Below are 13,978 nucleotides of genomic sequence, written 5' to 3'. Positions count from 1 at the left end.
TCCTCCCTGACCTATCACCTTCATCTCCTCCCCCACTGACCTATTGTACTCTATGCGACTCTATCCCCATCCCCACCCTCCTCTAGCTTATCTCTACACGCTTCAGGCTCTCTGCCTTTATTCCTGATGAAGGGCTTTTGCCCGAAACGTCGATTTCGAAGCTCCTCGGATGCTGCCTGAATTGCTGTGCTCTTCCAGCACCACCGATCCAGAATCTGGTTTCCAGCATCTGCAGTCATTGTTTTTACTTCATTACATTACCGACCGAACAACTTGTGCAGGCAACTGGGACCATTTAACTATTTGTCATCAGAATGTGTTTTAGATAAAACTACAAAGTAAAAAGGAGTATACGTTGTGAAAGAGAGAACACTGCATGATTTCTGTGCTGGTAGAACAGTGATAGATTACTGTAGGCATGCAAATCCAGAGAACTGAGATAAAGTTATTGGGCACAGGTTCAGATCCCATCCCAGCTGTTTAATGAATAAGTCAAGAACTAAAGACAAATCTCAGTAATTTGACCATAAGGAGTAGGCTGTGGAGACCACTGAGCTTGCTCTGCCATTCTATAAGATGGTGGCGGATCTGTCCCAGGCCTCAACTCCTTGATATTTTAAATATCAGTCTGCTTTGTCTTTAAGTGCTTCCAGGAATCAACTCTATGGGGCAGAAATTCCTAGACATTCACTCCCATCTGGGTGAAGAAGTTCTTTCACATCTCAGTTTTAAATGAGTGTCTCCTTACTCTGTGACTATGTCCCTAGTTTGAGATTCCCTCATTAGTTGAAATGTCTTCTCAACATCTAACCTGCCAAGCCCCCTCACACCTATTGTTTGCATTTCCTTTTGTGAGTGTATATATACCAGCTAGAATCATTGTTGCTACCACTTTCACTTCCTTTGTTCCAGTTCCTTTCAACCTGCCACTTAAGACACAGTGAGCATACCACAGTCAAATGCACATACACTCACGTTAAAGTATAAGGCAGGTGATAGAAAGATTATTTGCCCAGGTGAAGAGATGTGCACATCGCCTGTGGTGTTAATAGCCAGAATGAGCCAATCTGTAGATGGCAGTTTTCAGTCCTTATCCCATTTCTGATATGTTGGACCCACCTTCCAGAAAGGGTAAGAGGGAAGGCTCATATCAGATGGGAGTATTGTTTACATCTGATGAATGCAGTGTCGTCTATGACAATGGAAATCAGATAGATGCATGACCAGTGGCCGAGGCATGTATTTGAGAATCTATGTCAAGTATGCATTTCCTTTCTGTAGAAATGTAATATTTAATCCACTTAGAGTCATAGAGATGTACAGCATGGAAACAGACCCTTCGGTCCAACCCGTCCATGCCGGCCAGATATCCCACCTACCAGCACCCGGCCCCTATCCCTCCAAACCCTTCCTGTGCATATACCCATCCAAATGCCTCTTAAATGTTGCAATTGTACCAGCCTCCACCAGTTCCTCTGGCAGCTCATTCTATCCATGTACCACCCTCTGCATGAAAAAGTTGCCCAGTAGGTCTCTTTCGTAACTTTCCCTTCTTACCCTAAACCTATGCCCTCTAGTTCTAGACTCCCCGACCCCAGGGAAAAAACTTTGTCTATTTACCCTCTGCATGCCCCCACATCCTTTCACACAATTCATTGCAAAACATAACTTGCAGCGTAAAAAAATCTTGTCCTCGTCCCCTATTTCTACTTTTGCCAATAGTCTTGATTCTGCAATCCATTATTCCTCAAAAAAAAGCTGAATATTGCTGGAGGTTAGAAGAGTCAATATGATATTCATGGTTGGGACATGAAATAAAGGCAGAATCATAAAGTCATACAGAATGGAAACAGACCTTTCAGTCCATACATCGATGGCGGCCAACTCTCCCAAACTGAACTAGTCCCACTTGTTTGTGTTTGGTCCACATCCCTCTAAACATTTCCTATTCATGTACCTGCCCAAATGTCTTTTAAATGTTTTTAACTGCAGCTGCACCTGCCACTTCTTCTGGCACTTTGTTCCATGTATGAACCAGCCTATGCGAAAAAATGTTGCCCCTCAAGTCCCTTTTAAATCTTTCCATTCTCACCTTAAAATGATACCATCTCATTTTGAACTCCTGGGAAAAAGACCTTCGCTATTCTCCTTGTCTATGCTCCTCAATTTTTTACACACCTCTATAAGGTCACCCCTCAACCTCCTACCCTTCAGGGAAAATACCTTAGCCTATCCAGCCTGACCTTTAACTGAAACCCTCCAGTAAATCTTTTCTGTACCTTTTCGGATTTAATAATATTCTTCCTATAACAGAGAGACTGGAACTGTATACAATACTCCAAAAACAGCCTCACCAATGTCCTGTATAGCTGCAACATGACATCCCAACTCCGATACTCAATGGTCTGGGCAATGAAGGCAAGCACGCCAAACACCTTGTTCATCAGCCCATCTCCCTGTGACACCACTTCCAAGCAACTATGTACCTGAACTCTTAGGTCCCTCTATTCATCAACACTCCCAAGAGACCTATCATTAACTGTGTAAGTCTTCCTCTGATTTGCCTTTCCAAAATCACCTCACATTTATCTAAATTTAACTCCATCTGCCACTCCTCAGCCATTGGCCCAGATGATCAGAATCCTGTTGTACTCTAAGATAACCTTCTTCACTGTCTGCTATACCACCAATTTTGGTGTCATCTACAAAATTATGGATCATACTTCCTATATTCTCATCTAAATTGTTTATGTAAATGAGAAACAACAATGGACCCAGCATCAATCCCTGTAGAACACCACTGGTCACAGATATCCAGCCCAAAACAAATCCTCTACCACCACCCACTGTGTCCTACTATCAAGTCAATTTTGTATCTGATTGGCTCACTCTCCCTGGATCCCATGTGATCTAACCTTACTAACCAGTCTACCATGTGGAACCTTGATGAAGGCCTTGCTAAAATTCTTCCTCTCTGCCTTCAACTAACTTCTTGGTCACACCCTCAAAAAACCCAATCATGTTTATCAGACATCCCAACTCCGATACTCAATGGTTTGGGCAATGAAGGCAAGTGGGCCAAACACCTTGTTCATCACCCCATCTCCCTGTGACGCCACTTCCAAGCAACTATGTTCACATGCAGAACACCACACTGATTATCCCTCATCAGTTCCTGCCTTTCCAAATTCATGTAGATCCTGTCCCTCAGAATCCTCTCCAACGACTTACCGTCAACCAATGTCAGACTCATCGGTCTAAAGTTCTTTGGCTTTTTCTTGCAGCCTTCCTTCAAAAAAGGCACAACATTAGCCATCCTCTCATCTTCTGGTACCTCAACTGTGGCTGTAGATGATACAAGTAATGACTTCCTTAGCTTCCCACAATGTCCTGGGATACGCTTGATCAGGTCTCAAGGATCTATCTATATTTATGCATTTTAAGACCTCTAGTACTTCCTCTTCTGTAGTGTGGACTGTTCTCAACATTGAAGAAGATGGTGCTGTTTTCAAAGTACTCTCGAATATTGGAAACTGATGCAGAGGAAATGCTTTACTCTGCTACATGGTTAACAGTTCCGATGCTGTCAGTTCTGTACTCACAACACATCCTCCCAAAAATACAAAGGACATAGAATGTGGAGAACATAGAATTATCAAGCTTAGTAATTACACTGTGAAAATCCCTCCAAAATTAATACATGCAAAATTAAAAAGCTGACAGGGAATTAAGCAAGTCTTTTTGTCTATAATTCAGAAAACCAGGTGACTAATGCCAATCTTTACAGACTTTTATGCATATTTATTTACAGAGACATTAAACTGAGGCCTCATCTGCTGTGTCAGGTAAATGTGAAAGCTTATTTCAAAGAAGAACACAGGAATTTTCACCAGCATCCTGGCCAATGTTTATCTCTCAACCAACAGCACTAAAACAGATTATTTGATCATTATCACATTGCTGCTTGCAGTACCCTGCAGAGTGCAAAATTAGCTGTTGCATTTCCGGGATTTCAATATTAACTGCAATTTTAAAAATGCTTCATTGGCTGCAAAGCAATTTGATACAACCTTCGGTTCCGAGGGGTACCACGTCAATGAAATCCTTCTTCTTAAAAATTGAGCATATACGGTTTTCTAAATAAGAAAGGAAAATGCAAGCATGTGACAAGTTTGAATATTATTTGTCCACAAACAATAAGAAGGAAAAGAGATGTTTCTATGCTTTATGTATTATTTCAAACTGTTCAACAGTGTGAGGTCTGAACAATCCTGCAAAGAATTAGAATTACTGGGAAAATTTGAAACTAATTAGAGATCTTTGCAGGGAAAGCAACAGTAATAGCTGATAATGAGAAAGGAAATTGGGCAAAAATATGAATAGAAGTGAGATAAAGATATATTAGATTATCCAATCTTCCCAGCATATATTCTAAATTCATTACAGGCTTTAATTTGTTCTGTGTGTTTCAGCTAGTCTTGCTCTAATTGTGTGTTCAGGGATAGTAACTTTGTGATTAATTAGTAACTGCACTAACTTTTCCCCGTATTTTTTAAACTACCTCCTTGGCATAAATATTCAAAGCACCAAACTGGTATTACAGCTTTATTTATTCTGATTAAAAGCCAATTATGTAACAATTAATGTAGAACAGGAGAGCATATGCCGGGCAGAATTTTTAAGCCCTTCAGGAGTGAGTTTGGATTTAATGCCAGGAGCAAAGTTCAAAACTCACTGTGTAACATCTGATCTGGGAATGACAGATGACTTGGAAATGGGGTTAGAAACAGATTACTTTCAAGCAGTTTATGAGGAAACAAACATTTAGATATATGTTAGACAAACAGAAAAGATATGTGACACTATAATGATGAAACAATTGTCAAAACTCAGATTGGACAACTGAACACGAGGTAGAGTGTTGTATAATGATTCTGAAGGATTAATATTCATGATATATTGGCTCCACCCATTTGTGGGTGTTACATACAGGCTGCGGGTGGTGACAAGGAATCTTACTCCAGCTTTCAGAAGCCTATGTATCTGTATCACTTCCTAAGGTCCTAGTCATTAAAGTTGAGCAGATGCAATTCCACCCCTTGCTATCACGTAAAACAAACCTGAACAGTGCATCTTCGGTACATCCTGCATGCTAAAATGTCCTCTACCATTAATAATTAAATAGGTCAAAAACAAAGCAAAAACAAAAGTGGTTTAGTGGCAGTAAACATCAACAAACTCTTCACCTGTCACTTTAACACACTCCCCTGTTCCCAGGGCAACATCTCTGTCTCAGGCTTGCTGCAGCGAAACTCAGCGCAAGCTGAAAGAACAGCATCTCGTTTCTCACTTGAGACCTCTGCAGCCTTCTGGACTCAATATCAAGTTCAACAATGTTTGGGCTTGAGCACTTTCTCCCAAGTCCTTACCCCAACCCCCACACACCAGGCCTTGTCATCACATGGGCTGCCATCATACACAGCCCATTTGTAGCTGCTAATAGTTCTCATTAACAGCTATTGATTTTCCTAGGCTAACCTTTACCTCCTCCTTTGTCCATCCAACTGTTTTTCTCTTCTTTTTGGACTCTATCTGCATCTAATTATTTACCTCTCCCTTCTCCCCAATCCCCATATTCTGTATATATACCTACATTTTCCCCACAGCCATCAGTTCTGAAGAAGGGTCACTGGATCTGAAACATTAACTGTTTCTGTCCATAGATGCTACCTGAGCTGCTTAATTTTTCCAGCAATTTCTGTTTTTGTTTTTGATTTCCAGCATCTGCAGTTTTTTTAATAAAACAACCCTTAGTCAGTACATGTAGTGATACAGTGGCAAATATCACAAGGATTATTAGTCTGGGAAAAAACATAATGAAAGTTACACTATTAGTTAATGGTTTCATAATAAAACATCATATGGCCAAAAGTGATCATAACAGTGCAACATTATACAATTAGCATAAGGGTGAGAAACATAGGTTTAAAACTACTGCCTTAAAGTTAAATCAAGTTGTGTACAAAGGTACAAAGATAGACTTAACAACAGTAGGTTAGAAATATAGGTGAAAAAGTAAAGCTTTAGTGAAGCAAAGGCAGTTATATAAACAGATATTTTAATAGCTACTGTCCAATCTACTAAAACTGTTCCAGATTCTAAAAAAAAGATTGGAAGATGATAGCCAACTCATCCACTATTTCCTTGGTTACATCCTTTAATACTCTGACATGAACAATATCAGACCTTGGGGATATACCAACTTTCAATCCCATTAATTTCTCCAGCATCATGTTTTATTGATATTAATTCCCTTCAATTCCTCATTTCCAAAAGACATTGTTTCCCGACCACTTCTGGAAGTTATTTGTGTCCTTTTCTATGAAGAGAGAACTAAAGCAGCTGTTCGATTCTTTTGCCATTTCCTTGTTCTAAATTATCATTTCTTCTATTTCAGACTGAAAGGGGATTACATTTGTCTTCATTAATCTTTTTTCTTTTACATTCTTATAGAGTTCCTCAGGTCTGCTTTTATGTTACATGAACGTTTACTTCCATGCTCTATTTCCCCCTCCTAATCAAATATTTTGCCAGATTTCCATCTTTAAGTGATGTTAGTGAACCAGATGTGCTTTTACAACAATTGACAAAGTCACATAGTTGCCTTTGGGCAAGCTTTTTGTTCCAGAATCCCATAGTGTGCCATTGTGGGGTTAAAGCCTATATTCTGGGGTACTAGATTACCTTTTCAGTGATATTTTACATTTATATTCATGAAAGGAAGGGTTTAGAGGGATAAGGGCCAAATGCTGGCAAATAGGACTAGATTAATTCTGGATATGTGGTCTGTAGGGACACGTTGGACTGAAAGGTCTGTTTCTGTGGTGTACATCTCCATAATTCTGTGACTTTATCACTTGGATGAAAGACTAATTGCATTGTAGACAAATGTATAGAGAAGGTGGGGAGATAACTTGTCAGGGGGGTTACAAAAAGTGCAATTTTACCTCCCTGGGGTGGCAGCAATAACAGCATAATGACTTAATCAGGTTACAGTCCAAATATCAAACAAAAAAGTGTCATGATTAAATCCTTCCTCCTTAAATTGCAAGATCAAATTCTCACTGCTAGGTGACAAGAAGCATATTTGCATGTATTTGCACCTCATTAATTACGCATCTCACACTCTTAACTTCTCTTTCCTAATTACTTCTCCCCGGTTGAGAAATCCAAAGCTTCCAAACTCAACACTGGAAGCCGAACAGGCACCTGTCAGTTTGTCTCCTCAGGCTGTGCGAGTTCATACCCCATGTGGCCATTTTCCTTCTCGTGTAGTGGGTTAAAGTTTGCAGATGGCACCAAGATGATTGGCAGAGCAAAGTGTGCAGAGGACTGTAAAACTTTGCAGAGAAACATAGATACTTTGAGTGGGCAAAGGTCTGGCAGATGGAATACAATGTTACTAAATATGAAGTCATCCATTTTGGTAGGAGTAGCAGTGAAAAGGATTGTTACTTAAATGGTAAAAAGTTGCAACGTGCCGCTATGCAGAGGGACCTGTGTGTCCTTGTGCATGAATCACAGAAAGTTGGTCTGCAGGTGTAATGAGTAATTAGGAAGACAAATGGAATTCTGTCCTTCATTGCGAAAGAGATGGAGTTTAAAAGCAGAGAGGAGAAAATGAGGACTGCAGATGCTGGAGATCAGAGCTGAAAATGTGTTGCTGGAAAAGCGCAGCAGGTCAGGCAGCATCCAAGGAACAGGAGAATCTATGTTTCGGGCATAATTCCTGAAGAAGGGCTTATGCCTGAAACGTCGATTCTCCTGTTCCTTGGATGCTGCCTGACCTGCTGCGCTTTTCCAGCAACACATTTTCAGCTTTAAAAGCAGAGAGTTATGTTACAGCTGTACAAGGTTCTGGTGAGGCCACACCTGGAGTACTGTGTGCAGTTTTGGTCTCCTTACTTGAGAAAGGACGTACTGGCACTGGAGGGGAAGCAGAGGAGGTTCACTAGGTTGATTCTGGAGTTGAGGAGGTTGGCTAATAAGGAGACAGCAACACATTTCCAGCTCTGATCTCCAGCATCTGCAGACGTCACTTTCTCCTCAAAGGACGTACTGACACTGGAGGGGAAGCAGAGGAGGTTCACTAGGTTGATTCTGGAGTTGAGGAGGTTGGCTAATAAGGAGACGCTGAGGAGACTGGGATTATATTCATTGGAATTTAGAAGAATGAGTGGGGATCTTATAGAAACATTTAAAAATATGAAGGGAATAGATAGGATAGAAGTTGAGAGGCTGCTTCCATTGGCAGGACAAGAGGGCATCACCTCGAGATTAGAGGGAGCAGATTTAGGATTGAATTGAGAAGGAAGTTCTTCACCAAAGGGTTATTAATCTATGGAACTCCCTGCCCAGTGAAGTAGTTGACACCACTTCAGTAAATATTTTTAAAGCTAAGGTAGAGTTTTTTTTTAACAATGAAGGAATTAAGGGTTATGGTGAGTGGGCGGGTAGGTGGAGCTAAGGCCATGATCTTATTGAATGGTGGAGCAGGCTTGAAGGACTGGATGGCCTACTCCTGCTCCTAGTTCTTATGGTCTCATGATCTTATAATAGTCTTCAGAACAGGTCACTGTATTCATGGTGTTGTTTCAGTATCAGAGTTGTTGCATGTGCAAACAGATTAGATGGCAAATGCTCTCCATGTGCTTTTAGAAATGGTAATGTTTGAGAGTCAACGTGAAAGTGTGCTTACTGAAATGAGGGTGAACAGCCAGTCAAGGGATACACCCATCGTCAGTACAGAGGTTAGGTCATTTTCAGTCCAGGCTGTTGCCTACAGTTGTGGTTTCCTGGATACCATTTGCACATACAGAAAAGAAGAGAAACCATTGGTTGTTGAAGATGGAGAGATGCTTGTGCTGAGCAATGAGTTAGTATTAGTTCTCATTGGAGAAGAATGGAACATAATGTTACTTACTCAACTGCTGGCCCATGTCACCTCCCCATCACTTCATGAATGGACCTGGTCTTCCTCGGCAACCTGACTTCCTTTTCCTCCAATGAGTGAGCAGCTTGATGTGTACCACCTCCCTTTCCCTGCAGCACAGCTGGTCTTGTTGTCTAACTCCATTCCTGGGCCAGTTGTTCCTGGAAGAAGAGAAAGAGAAAGTTTGAATGTGATGGGAAAAGGTATAGTTGCATTTTGTGAACTTACATAACCATGCAAGAGAATAGGAAGGACAGAAAGCAGGAAGGATTACTGGTTTGAGAGCATGAGGTGGATATGAGCCCTTGAGTTGACATTATGCATTTGATGTTAAAGTTTGCAGTCCATCACCCTTGGTAAAGTAGATTTGCAGTGAAAGAGTTCAGTTGAGTGATGGCTTTGGTGAGTGCGAGGTATCAAACAGAAGATGGCATCACTTATATTGTCGAGTAAAGAAGATTTTTCACTGTATTCCAGCAATGCTTGTGAGGTCCAAAGGCACTGACCTTGCACTGCTGTCTACACCCAGGCTGGATAGATGGGATGCAATGACATCGTGATTCCATCCGCTGGATGTCCTGTCTTTCTGAGATCACATGCAGCAATGTCTGCCAGACATGTTTTGTGAATTGGTGAACAAATTGAACCCTTTTTTGTTTTTGTTGGTATCTTTTCAGCACAGACTGAAAGGAAACTCCTGGTTTGCAGTTTCTGAAGTGGTGACCAGCTGACCTTTAAATATCACCCAGAACCTTCCTTTCTGGAAGGTCCCAACTTGTCAGTTTCTCACCACGTGCTTCGCTGGGTAAGTCACACAACATCTCACAAGCATAGATTCTGAGCTAAGAAGCATGTCATTCACTCCATATCCTGGCAGAAATGACAACATCTAGCATGCTGGCCAATATACTTTAAATTAAATGTGACAATTTTCCCCAACGTGTTTGCAAAAGGATATTGAGGAGTTAAATCACTGGATAAAATATTGCCAGATTGAATATAATGTGGGAAAATGGGAGGTTGCCCAGTTTAGTGGCAAGAGTCAAAATGCAGAACATGATTTATATGGGAACTATTGTAGTGGTTTGAATCAGAAATTGGCTTGCTGAAAGAAGACAGAGGGTGGTGGTTGAAGGAAAATAATCATCCTGGAGTTCAGTTATTAGTGGGGTACTGCAAAGATCTGTCTTGCGTCCTCTGTCATTTTTATAAATGACCTGGATGAGGGCATAGAAGGATGGGTTAATAAATTTGAGGATGACACTAAGGTCGGTAGAGTTGTGGATAGTGTCAAAAGAGTTTGTAGGTTACAGTGAGACATAGATAAGCTGCAGGGCTGGGCTGAGAGATGGAAAATTGAGTTTAATGTGGAAAAGTGTGAGGTGATTCACTTTGGAAGGAGCAACAGGACTAAAGAGTACTGGGCTAATGGTAAGATTCATGGTAACCTAGGTGAGCAGAGAGATCTCGGTGTCCAGGTACATGGATCTTTGATAGTCTCACCTAGGTTGATAGAGTTGCTAAGAAAGCATACAGTGTGCTACCTTTTAAATTCTGGTGCGGCCACACTTGGTGTTTTGCATACAGTTGTGGTCACCACATTATAGGAAGAATGTGGAAGCAGTGGAAAAGGTGCAGAGGAGATTTACCAGGATGTTGCCTGGTCTAGAGGGAAGGTCTTATGAGGAAAGGCTGACAGTCTTGAGGCTGTATTCGTTAGAGAGAAGAAGATTGAGAGGTGACTTAATTGAGACACATAAGATAATTAGAGGGTTAGACAGGGAGAGTCTTTTTCCTCGATGGTGATGGCTAGCATGAGGGGACATAGCTTTAAATTGAGGGACAATAGATATAGGACAGATGTCAGAGGTAGTTTCTTTATCTGGATAATTAGTAGGGGCGTGGAACGCACTGCCTGCAACAGTAGTAGACTCGCCAACTTTAAGGGCATTTAAATAGACATTGGGTAGGTATATGGATAAGAATAGAATAGTGTAGGTTAGATGGGCTTCAGATTGGTTTCACAGGTCAGCGCATCATCGAGGGCTGAACGGCCTGTCCTGTGCTGTAATGTTCTATGTTCTGTGTTCTAGATCTGTGGTACAAAGGGTTCCAGTTGTCTTCGAACATGAATTATACAAAGTAAGCAGGCTGGTACATCAAGTAATTAGGAAGGCAAATGAAATTTTGACCTTTGCTGCAAAAACCACAGAAGATAAAAAAGAGGAATATGTAATAGAGCTGTACTGAGCTCTGTTCAGTCCATACCTTAGGTATTGCATTACATCTCTACAATAAAATTAGGACGTACCTATCTCGGATGAAGTTCAGAGAAAGTTCACTCACTGACTGTTGGGATGAAAGGATTGTCTTAGTTAAGGTTGGATCAATACTCAGTGAAATTTCAGTAACAGTTTGTGTTTCTATAAGAGCACCATCTTAGTTTGACAACTGCAGCATAACACATACTTTTCCTGCTTCAAGGTACTCCACATCTTTAACATCACTTCATCTAACCAGGTCAATTGACTCAATAAGCCTATAGCATTGAAATATAAGGAAATTCAATAGAGTAGATGCTAAGAGTATAGAACAGGATCTGGAATCTAGTTAGAGGAATTGCATCAAGGAATTCCAAAAATGATTGTTCATAAGCATAATGTCCCAGCATTCCTTCTTGATGGGACAACAATGGTCGATCTGGCAATGTTTTAATTATGCCTGCCTACTTTGTTCTGAACGCCAGCTCATAAAGATAATTTGCAGATTTACAGTAAGAGTTCACATCTCTTCCAGGCTATAGTTGAGCTATTCAGTGCAAATTTGCAGATAATGCAATTGTTATCTTCACTGGTTTGAACCTCATGGCTCTTTATCAACATTTTGCAATATTTTGTGAAACATAGATATATTTATTAAACTTCAAGGATGTTACAAAGTGTACCTCGGGCAGTCTTGTTCCAGTTTAAAATGCGTTATGAAGCCTTCAGAGAAGGATAGACGGAAAAATCTATGCAAAGGAAGACTGTAAGCCACACATAGGATAAAGGAAGACTTCAACCTATTTGTCTATGTTTACATTCAATATTAATTGGAAAAATGGGACTGAGGAAAGGGTAATATTAGCACAACAGGGATGCCTCCTAAGCAGATTCGCACAGTTTTGTTGTAGCATTTTTCTGCCCCAGCAGTTGGTGTTCAGTATAATCTTTTGGCATTTTTGTAACTTAAGAGTCATTTGATGAAAAAGGGACAAAATTCATCTGGTTCTTCCTTTCCTCTATCTTTGTAGTGACACAACGCCATGATCAATTGCCCCATTGTACCCAGTGATGTGAAGGCTAGGTGAGTTAGCCATGGGAAATGCAGGGTTAGTGGGATAGGGTGGGGAGCTGGGGTTGGATGTGGTGCTCTTCAGTGGATCAGTGCAGACTCAATGGGCCAAATGGCCTCTTTCCACGCTACAGGGACTTTATGGCCCTACCTAAATGAATGCAAATATCAGGAAAACTGAACAGGCTGAGTCGTTTCTCTGCAGGGAAGAGGAGATGAAAGCTGGCCTGATTGCCTTTTAAAATCTGAAGGACCTGCCATAAGGAAAATGTTTATACTTGTGTGGGAGTCCTAAATTAGGCATCATAATTACAAAATTGTGACCAATTAATCCAACACAAAATTCTGAAGAAACGGTTTTGATGAGAGAATGGTATTCATTACCACGTGAGTTGGTTGAGCTACATGACGTAGATACATTTAAGGGAAAGATGGATAACTGCTTGAGGCAGGAAGGATAATTAGATGAGCTGAATTCAGGTCATAGGAGGCTTGAATGAACCATGAACACTGTCAACAACCTGAAATTGGCTTGCTTCTGTGCTGTCAAATTTTAATTAATTTTAATAAAATCTAAGCAAATTTACAACAGATGCACAAATGAGCAAGGAAAGCTGCAGATTTGGAAAACTTTGCAAAGCATAGATCGAAAATTAATTCTTTCTTTTGAAGCACATTGCACTCACCATATTGTGTTCTAAAATATATTATTGTTCTTTCATACTGCACATTCATCTTTAACAATGTTAGAGCTATTTGAGAACTACATAGATGTTCTTTTCTCAGAATTTCCCTATTTCTTTGACTTTGTAAAAAAGAGATTGCGAGAAGAGGAGAAGTGTGATGAAATATTCCAAGAGTAGAGTTTGATCTAGCCCCTAATAGCAGATGCCAACAATAAAGGTCAAGACTGTATTTCTAGGAGAGGTGTCAATCTCTGCTCTTAAGGAACACTTTTGTCTGAGTCAGAAGATCATGAATAAAAAACCCCACCAAGAGATTTGAGAACATTATTTAATCTGGCATTTCAGTGCAGTATGAAGTCAAATAACACCACAAAGACCGCCATCCTGTCACCAAGTCCCCCTTTATTTACACTGCAGAGTCCTAGACACTGAACCAGCTCCCTCAGAGCCAGCTCTCAGAGTGAACAGGACCTCTGACACTCCTGATTATATCTGTCAGCCAGAGCTCCCTGATTGGACAAGATTAACAGGAGAAAGTGAGGACTGCGGATGCTGGAGAGTCAGAGTCGAAAATGTGGTGCTGCGAAAGCACAGCAGGACATGCAGCATCCAAGAGGCAGGAGAATCGACGTTTCGGGCATAAGCCCTTGCAGCATCCTCGGATGCTTCGCAAGTAAAGAGACAGCTGGAAAATGGGAAGCCTTCAGAAATGAGATAACAAGAATCCAGAGAAAGTATATTCTTGTCAGGGTGAAAGGGAAGGCTGGTAGGTATAGGGAATGCTGGATGACTAAAGAAATTGAGGGTTTGGTTAAGAAAAAGAAGGAAGCATATGTCAGGTATAGACAGGATAGATCGAGTGAATCCTTTGAAGAGTATAAAGGCAGTAGGACTACCCGTAAGAGGGAAATCAGGAGGGCAAAACGGGGACATGAGATAGCTTTGGCAAATAGAATTAAGGAAAATC

The 13,978-nt window shown here is 40.8% G+C and overlaps 1 long non-coding RNA gene across 1 annotated transcript in view; it reads right to left on the bottom strand.

Moving 5' to 3' along the window:
- Positions 1–4,009: 4,009 nt before the first annotated feature.
- Positions 4,010–13,978, bottom strand: part of LOC122550435 — a 24,105-nt gene continuing 14,136 nt past the window's right edge. Inside the window, exons 3-4 of the long non-coding RNA XR_006311851.1 lie at positions 8,984–9,153; positions 4,010–4,136 (exon numbers count right to left, since the gene is read on the bottom strand). This is a non-coding gene — a long non-coding RNA (uncharacterized LOC122550435). The remainder of the gene's footprint in view (positions 4,137–8,983; positions 9,154–13,978) is intronic.

Source organism: Chiloscyllium plagiosum, chromosome 6 (assembly GCF_004010195.1).
Source record: "Chiloscyllium plagiosum isolate BGI_BamShark_2017 chromosome 6, ASM401019v2, whole genome shotgun sequence".
Taxonomy (NCBI): Eukaryota; Metazoa; Chordata; class Chondrichthyes; order Orectolobiformes; family Hemiscylliidae; genus Chiloscyllium; species Chiloscyllium plagiosum.
This window is presented reverse-complemented; position numbering and strand designations above follow the sequence as displayed.